We start from the raw sequence: 9,745 nt of genomic DNA, 5'->3' as shown, positions 1-9,745 counted from the left end.
TGACATTTTAATAAATGGAAATGATATATTTTAATTGAAAATTTTTTATCATCATTATTTTCCATTTCCGCCTCATGGTATTGAAACACTAACCCACACTTTCACATTAGCCAGTAGTTGCCATAGTCACATTTATGCTTTATCTACATACACTGAAATATTAAGCTTCTCAGGTTTTCTGGTAGAGTTATAACTAAGTATTTCTTACAAAACATCACTTCAAGATAATTCAAGGGATGCCAGTGACTGAAATGTGTACTCTGCAGCTAATAGAAGACCTAAAGCCAACCTAATGGTATTCAGAGGTGGGGTCTCTGGCAGGTAATTAGGGCCAGATGTGATCATAACTACACTGGTGAACTTATGAGAAGGGATGACAAAGACCCAGCCTAGGCCGCTCTGTCTTCCTCCCCCCACCCCGGCCTTTCATCCTGCCCTCCGAAGGCACCCAGAAAAGGCAACGTGAACACAGCTAATATAAAGGAAATCCAAAAGCAGCCTCGGTGTTTCACTATATGACTGACACAACTTTTAAAGGCTGCTAGCATGCAGTATGGGAAAACAGATGTGTACGTGTCTGATGAACTTGAGAACTGTTACCTGGCAAAAGTAACTAGACAGATTTTAGGGACAGTGAGACAGATTCGACAGAGAGATAAAAATACCAAATGGTTTCACAGCTAGGGAAACCCAAGAAAGGGAAAGGAAAAAGGCAAAAAAAACTTGCAGATTGACCACAGATCAATGGAGGAGAGAGGGGAGAGAGAGGGGTTAAAACAGGGCAAAGCACAAGGGGAGATGGAGACAGCTCGTGGGTGATGTAGTGGTGGGAGAATTATGGTGCGTACCCCTGGGGGGAGAAATCAAATATTGTACAAAAATGAACGATGATGTAAGAAAAAAACTAATTAATATAAAAATTAAAAATTTGCTCACCTCTTCCCACTTGAAGATGGCGGCTCCCTCGTCAGTGGAGCAGAGCTGGAGCGAGCCCTAATTGCTCCTGGGTGGATCCCAGGCTCCCTGCTCCATCCGGCCCCTCAGGAGCCGGAGAGGCAGTGGCATCCAGCGGCGTCCAGCATTGCCATGGGAGGAAAGGGACGAAGCAGAGACACTCCCTAGAGCGAGCAAGCGCCACGCCTGCGTGATCCAGGACCGCCCAGGGCGGCGTGGGCAGGCTCAGTGAGCGCGGTGAGGGGGCCCCAACGCTCCAGGATGTGGTGGTCCCAGCCTGAGCAGGGACCCTGGCAGCCCCTAAGGTCCAGTGCAGACACTGAGGGCCAGGTGCCCAGAGTAGGCGACCACCTGTCTGCGCCTGTGTGAGGAAAGGCCGCTGCCTAACCTGGAGTCCAAAACGAGCGCCTCAACGTGTCCCACAAGATGGCCCGTTCCTGCGTGCGGACCTATCACCAGATCCAGAAGGGCCACGCTTTTGCGCTGGTGCCGAAGGAGCCACAGGCCTGACTGTCCAGACTGGCTCCTGACCCCGGCGGGCCACACAGCTCACGTGACCTGGTGCCGCCCGGCTTTTTCCACCTTCAACCCGGAAGGTGTCCTGGAGGCCCACGGCCACCGCCCCTCCCCTGGGGTCTTTCACGAGGGTGTTTTAACCCCCTGGCGTTCTCACCTTGCAGGCCTTAGGGGCTCTGACACAATGGCTGAACTTTGCCCTCACAGGCCCAGGAGCAGCCAGACTTGGGTAAGCGAGTGGGCGGGGCTATGCCAATAAACATTATTTAAGGACACTGAAATGCAATTGCCGATTTTAAACACCGTGTTGCAAATATATGTTCCAAGAATAAATGAACATGAATTATTCTAATTTGAATGTGGAAAAGAAACGTTTTTTAAGAAGCATCAAAGGACACCAAGATTGAAATACTTTTTAAAAGAAACAGGAAATAGGGTTAGGAACGTTAAAATAAAAGAAGGAAAGGAAAATCTGTTTGTCTTCCCTGTGCTTCCAGGGTTCTGTGTAACTCTGTAACGGCACAAAATGTCCTACTTATTCCTGCTGTTTCATCTCTCAGCTCACCTCTCCATCCTTCATCCTCCTTGAGTGGCCATACTGAATTGCTGTCACTTTCCCAATTGGACACTGTATCTACAGTACACAGGCTTACGACCATGCTGCTCTCATCATCCACGGACTCCTTAGAAAACCCCAACTGTTCTCACCTAAGTTTATGTCTGGGTCTCAACCTAGGTGTCTTGTTCAGAAAACCTGTGGTAGCTTCCTTAAATACAGGTTATTTCCAGTTTGGGATTACTATCAATAAAACTGTTAGAAATAGGCCCTCCCTGGTGGCACAGCGGGTTAAAGCACTGCACTAAGAAGCTTAAGCCACTTCCGCATGAGTTCGATCCCCGCCTGCCCGGAGGAGCTACACATGGTGCGGCAGACCTCTCCTGACCCGCCCGCTGCTCCCCTCAGCAGTGTACTTTGTCCTTCTGCCTGTCCTGTACCCCACTCTGTCCCTGGTGAATCCTCTCACCCTGCACATCTCTGGCCTGTACCCCAGTTCTGTATGAATAAATAAATAAATCTAAAAAAAAAAACCTGTTAGAAATAGTTCATATATTATTTTAACATATACCTGCATCCAAATACCTAGGATTAGTGCATCCTAGGTAAGTATATTTTAACTGTCAACCTGTTTTCTAGATGTGTAACAGCTCCAGTTCTTCTACATCCTTCCCAACACATGGAATTGTCTATTTGTCCTAATAGGTATGTGGTAGAATCTCTTTCATTTTTCCTTCCTAAGTGATTAATGTTGAGTATCTTTTTATGTGCTTAGTTGCCATTTGTTAAGAGGGAACTTATTCAGTTCCCCGGGTTTTCTCTGCGCAACAGAAAAAAGATCCAGAGTTCTACTCCGGAACTCAGCCCTGGGAACTCTAGTCCTCTTGATCTTCTCTTTTCGTAGCCCTGTATCCTCAACTCCAAGCCTGGTGGACTTTTTCTAGGCCCCAAATCCACCCTGAACTACAGCCTGCAAGTTGTCCAGGAAGTAAGTTGGAGCAATCTTAGGCTCACGTCATTTGTTTCTCTTCTCAGTGGATTGCTAATCTACACGACTATTGGCCAAATGACTATTGGAAGTCATTTTTTTTTTCTTATAATTTGTTTGGGCTTTAGTTTTTTAAAATGTTCTTCAGGCAGTTAAACCACACCCTTGTTACTTCACCTTGTCTTGGACAAAAAGTCTTGATTTTACATTTTTGAGGTTCAACTAGGATAAAACCATTGACCTAGGTCAGAGATCAAAAGCTAGTGGTCCAAGAGGTGTTTTTGTGTTAATTTTTTCAAGTAACTCACAAATACTGAAAAATAATGGAGTTTTCCTATAAGAATCAGATTCCAATTATTCTTGAAACATCTCTGGGGACATTTCAAAACCATTGGAGGATATTGAGAAGGCTCACCTTTAGCAGTCAAGGCATGGGGAGGGGGTACAAGTTGAGGTCAATATCTTCTTCAGCTCCCTTGGGTGCACTGTCCATGCTCCACCCCCAGGCTGAAGAGGCGGACCTCTATAAGTCTGCTGATGCAGACTTCCTATGACTTCCTGTTGGATTCAGCCTATCAGGGGCATAGCAGGGGAATCAGAGAGTGGGAGGAAAATCTGACTTCCTCCTTGTTGGAATACTACAGGTCAGCCAGGTCCTTCTTTGAAAGCTACAGGTTTTTTTTCAAATGGCCTTATCCATGCTGTTCTCTCTTTCTGGGCTGCAATGAGCCTGCCTAAGTGCAAAGGGGCCAAGAAACAAAAACCAGTGAAATACTTGATGGCCTACTGCCCTGACTACAAAGATGCCAGCAGGAACCCTGCGTCCTCAGCACCAGGTCAAAAATGTATCTAACAAATTGTTTCCTGTGACTCAAATGTGAAAGAGGACATCTCAGGACTTAGGAATACTTGTCTTGCTCCTTCACCAGTGAGCTTCTTTAGCTAAAAGAATTATTTATGAGAGAATTATTCTGAGGTATTCAACTTACAGATGAAGATTTCGTTGTATGACTAGAGACTCTTGTTTATATTCGGGTTTTTCAGTCTTTCAGAAGAGTGTTTCATCAGTGTGATTAGGATCACTTCCCTCAATCTTGTCTATTTATACAATCTACTTTGACAGCTCTGAGCAGAAGGGTCCCCAAAGAAAATATTAGCTACCACCATGTCATTTTATTCTAATCATATTCAGCACTGTGATCTCAGCTTAATGATATTCAGCTCTGAAACACAAAAACACACTCACACAGACAAGCATGTATATGCCATGCTAACTCAATCCATTATCTCTGGGATTTTCTGCAATACTTTGCGGTCTCTATCTGCAGCCTTTGGTATATATTTCATAAACACAGATTATTTGATTGATTCACTAAAAACTAGTCTTCTTTAAGAAGTAAAATGCTAAAGAATTTTCTTAGATTTTATCTTTATAAGGTAAAGAGAAATCCTGTCTGTCAAAATTAAGAAAACCAGCAAATATGTAAAAATTAGTTGATATATATTCTTTGAATTTACCAGCCCAGAGCTGAGTAAAGGTCCTAGTACAAGAAGGAAAAGATTCCACTCTAGGAAAGACTTAGATTTTGGAAAAGAAAGATGAATCATTGATTCACTTAGATTGCAAATATTGTTTTATCCCTTGATAAATGAGAAGCAGTATAAAATCTATGCTTTAGAATTTAATGTTTTTTCTCTCAGAATCAGGGAGATTATGACAATCAAAACCACAATGAGATACCATCTTTCACTAGTGAGAATAGCACATATTAATAAAAACTAGTGACAACAAATGTTGACTAGCACATGGAGAAAAGGAACTCTCCTTTATTGATGGTGGGAATGCAAAATGGTCCAACCACTATGGAAAGCTGTTTGGAGGTTCCTCCAACTGATAAAAATGGAGTTTCCGGCCCTCCCTGGTGGCGCAGCGGGTTAAAGCACTGCACTAAGAAGCTTAACCCATTTTCGCAGAAGTTCGATCCCTGCCTGCTGCGGAGGTGACCACATCGCCACCGCAGACCTCTCCTGACCCACCCGCTGTTCCCCTCAGCAGTGTACTTTGTCCATCTGCCTGTTCTACTCCCCACTCTGTCTCTGGTGAATCCTTTCACCCACTGCATCTCTGGCTTGTACCCCAGTTCTGTATGAGTAAATAAATAAATCTTTAAAAAAAAAAATGAGTTCCCCCTCCACAGGAATTACAATTGAGATGGGAAAAGGCACAGAATGATGTAAAAATAAACTTCCATATGATCCAGCAATTCCCCTCCTAAGTATTTATCCAAAGGACACAAAAACATTAATTCTGAAGGACACCTCCATCCTATGTTTATTGCAGCACTTTTTACAATAGGTAAGTGTGGAAATAACCCAAATGCCCAAAATAGATGACTGAATCAAGAAGATGTGGTTCATATACACAGTGGAATATTACTCAGCAATGAAAAAAGATAAATACATACCATTCGCAGCAACATAGATGGAGCTGGAAGGGATCATGCTTAGTGAAATAAGGCAGAAAGAAAAAGAAAAATACCAGATGGTTTCACTCTTAAGAGGAGTGTAGTGGATCCAGATAAGTCATCAGAAAAAAAAAGTAATTATAATAAAGTAAATATCAAAATGCCAGAGATATTCTGCAGTGGGTGAGAGGGGAGTAGGACCAAAACAGGTCTAGGAAGAGCCCAAGGAACTATGGTGATGGTACACAGGTAAACTGGTGGTGGGAATTTCATGGGGACTATAACTGAGATGAGAAAGCACACATTGTGCAAAAATGAAAAATGATATGAATATATATAATAAAAAATAGTAATTAATGTTTTCATGATTACCTATTCTATAGGTTCCTGTAATATTTTATGTCTAACATATAGGGTCCAAGTCATGGGAAACAGCAGAATCAATGGATTCCTTACGGGACTCAACACCCCACTTGAGTGCTGTGACTGAAGTTCTGCCTCTGTACAGTGCAGTGAACAGAGCTAAGATATGTCCCAGCTTCCAGTTCAGTGACTCAAGATCAGACAATTTGTTTGGAGATTTAGGAAGAAGTCTTTATCAACAGAAGAGCACATTCCCAAGGCATCAATATTGGCACATTTCAAGAAGAAATAGTGACAAAGCCAGACCACTGCAGCAAGCATTCTGACTCCCTGGTGGCCTGTCATCTAGGTAACGATTTGGTTTAGGGGATAGGGAGAGGATTGCAATAGCATCTGCATGTTAGAATCTACCCTTGCTGGGCCCTCCCCAGTGGCACAACAGGTTAAAGTGCAGTACTATAAAGCTATTGGCAGTCACTGCAGCATGAGATCAATCCCTGGCCAGGGAGGTGACCCACATGGTGCAGCAGACCTCGCCTACCCTGCCCGTTGCTCACCAGCAGTGTATTTCAGTAGATCCACCTGTTCTGTTCTCCACTTTGTCTCTGATGAATCCTCTCTCACCCCCCACACCTCTGGCCTGCACCCCAGTTCTTGTATGCATAAATAAATCTTTCTTTAAAAAAAAAATCTACCTTTACTATCCTCAGAGCTACCATGATATTCCCAGTCACCAAATTCTATTCCTCTTCTAGAAGATCTGGCCTGTGAATTTTGGATAGTACAGTCCCAGAAACTCTCCCCTATTTCTTTCTTTACTCAGTTTCCCTTCTTAAACCCTCTTTCCACTCCAACTTAAGTAGTTAACCACTTTACTTGAATAGACACACACATATTTTTAAAAGTCATTATTATCATTCAGAGTTATCAAGGATTTGCACATAATTTAGAGACACAGGCTCATGTATGTTACCACACTACACCCACTGCCAGGACACCCATAGTCTTCCACCATAACATACTGTGTCCCCTACCTCTTTGCTCCCCAACCTCCCTCCACCCTTCCTCTCTGGTATTCTATACAATATATCAAACTTGTGAGATGTAGATAAAGCAGGTGTAGATGGAAATTTATAGCATCAAAAGCTTGTCATAGAAAAGATAGTAAAGTTACATTATAAGAAGCTAGAAAAAGAAAAACAAAATTTATATGAAAAATAAGTTGAAGGAAGGACAAAGAAATGAGCACAAATAAATACAACAGAAAAGTCATTAAGAAAATTAACAAAGCCAAAAGGGGCTCATTGGGGAATAAAAATTGCCAAACCTCTAGGAAGGTTGAATAAAAAGAAAGAAGACATAACTTGACAATGTTAAGAGTAAATGAGGACATTCAGATTCTACAGACATTAAAGGGTAATAGAAGAATGCAATGAACACTATTAACTCATTAAATTCAATAATTTAAGTGAAGTGGACAAATTCCTAAAAAAGACAACTTTTCAAATTCACACAAGATAAAACACAGACTCTGAATACCTATAGAGAGATTATTGTACATGTGATCAAAACATTTCCACAAAGAATTCTAGATCCAGATAAGTTGACCATTGAATTCTATCAAACAATTCAGCAAGAACATCAATCTTATACAAACTTTCTGAGAATGAAGAAAAAGACTTTAACTCATAAAGACAGTACACTCTGATACAAAAGACATTACAAAAAAGGAAAATGCAAACAATATCCCTGAACATTTAACAAAATATTAACAAATCAAATCCTACAATATATAAAAAGCCTAATACATCATGGCAAAAGTGAACTTCAGGACAATAAATGATAAGCCATGTCTACTACCAGTTTAAGAAAATAAAACGATATGGAAATGCTACGTAATCATTTCAATATTATAAGGAATTTTTTTCTATTTTAGGGCTATAATTTTAGGAATAAGTGTGTACTAGATGACAGGGTTACTGGAATTTGAGGTGAAGAATGGGGTGCAGGTTGTAAGATGAAGCCAGAGGCTATGAGTTGATGACAGTTGTTGCTGAATTATGGAGGGGTCCATGGTTCTCCCCCTTTGTGTATATTCAAACGTTTCTATAATTATTTTTGAATTAATAAAAAATGGTTCACTTGTCAATGCATTTGCGTTTACCTTCACGTTATAAAATAAGCAGTAGATCTCGTTTCTTACCTCATACTTCTTGGCAAGACCGGTGTTGGAATCTGGCTTCACAGTGAAGAAAGAACACAGAAGTTGAAAGCAGCTCGTCAACGGCGACCCCACCCAGAATTAAGTCTTGGAACGCCAAATTCCGGGCTTTTCTCCCCATATCAAACTTTCAAAAGGAAAAGCAGGTATGAGAAGAAAAGACTTGTGCAAAACTCTTGAAGATCTGACAGTGATTTCGGAAGGAGTGGAACCAGCCCTTCGGCTCAGGGAACCTTCCTCGCCGTGGCCACCAGATGGCGAAGGCTGCCCGCGGCCACAACCGAACTGCGCCCGCCACCCTAGCGGACAGAAGCCGAGGGCAAGGAGCCGTGACCTCTTTCCCGCCTCCAGTGAACAGAAAGCTGAGTCCAACTTGGAGCTACAGGAGTTATAAGTGAGCCCAGCTGCTTCTACGTACGCATACAGAAGGAAGCTTAGGGTTTGTTTTTTGGGGTTTTTTTGGTGGGGGTGTATTTCAGAGATCCATCAGAAGCTGGAGCATTTGGGGGATCATCGCGAAAGGCTCGCTCGATATTTGGCCCTGCTAAAAATCCTTCCCCTAGGGAATTCAGTGCAAATCCTCGGCTGTTAGGGTCTAAGGAAAGTGCAGGGGGGCGGAGTGAGGGGTGCGGGGAGGAGTGAATTGGATCGCCAAGAAAAGTTCACGTTTCATGTAAATCATCGTGATAGAAATTCTGTGGCCACCAAGATCAGAGCCCCATTGTGTTACAGATGTGTTACAGGACCCGTGAGGAAATCCAGCCCCTGCCGGTTCCGGCGCCCGGGAACCCCTGGAAACCCCCAAAATCTGCGCTGGGCACCGCCTCTGCGCGCCACGGAGGGATTCCCAACCCCGACGAGGACCCACGTAGGTGGCGGATTTCCCGGAGTTTGTGTACTGGAAAGCCTGAACTGGAGGATGGGGATTTCAAAGAGGGAGCGCTTTAGGCTCACCAACTCAATTCTGCAAATTGCCTTTTGCAAGAGCCTCTTGAAGATGCCAAGATCTCCGCGAGGGGAAAGCCAAACTTTTGGAGTCGAGGCGCAGCAGGGGGGGACGTCACGCGGGGAGGCCGGGCACGCAGTTTCCAAACGCGTGGGAAAGGAGTGATTTAAGTGTTTGTTCCTACCGACGGCTCAATGGCGATTAAAATTTAGGGGAGTGCGGGAAAGTTTTTATTTCGGAGCGTTTCCACCACACCTGCATTTTTTTTTTTTTTAATTAACTACATTCGCTCCACTTCCCCTCATTACCTCCCATTCCAGTTAGATTCAGAAAGGACTAAAAGGAGCGGGAAGACGGTGTCTGCCTTTACTCCCAAGTTTAAAGCTAATCGGGCGCGGCTGGGAAGGCAGCAGGCTCGAAACCCTCAGTGGCGGAACTGGAAAGTGCGTTGCCGCAGACGCCAAACCCGCTCCAACCCTCGGGTCTGTTTCACAGAACCCACAGTGTAGCAGCTTCCTCTTCGCCTCTTTTTTTTTTTTTTCTGACTCTTCCAGCCTTTGCCAAGGACCCGGGGGCCGGGGGGCGGGGGCGGGATAGGAGGATGGGAGGCTCCTCACACCGCCCCCAGGAGAGCTAGTAATTTTCGACTTCCAAACCTAACAGGAGGACTCCAGCGACCGCGGGGAGCAAACTCGTGCCTGGGCGGGGTGGGGCGCCAGAGGGCGGGCCTGCTCTG

The sequence above is a fragment of the Condylura cristata genome, unplaced genomic scaffold (assembly GCF_000260355.1).
Source record: "Condylura cristata isolate star-nosed mole 26May11 unplaced genomic scaffold, ConCri1.0 scaffold00033, whole genome shotgun sequence".
NCBI classification, from domain to species: Eukaryota; Metazoa; Chordata; class Mammalia; order Eulipotyphla; family Talpidae; genus Condylura; species Condylura cristata.
This window is presented reverse-complemented; position numbering follows the sequence as displayed.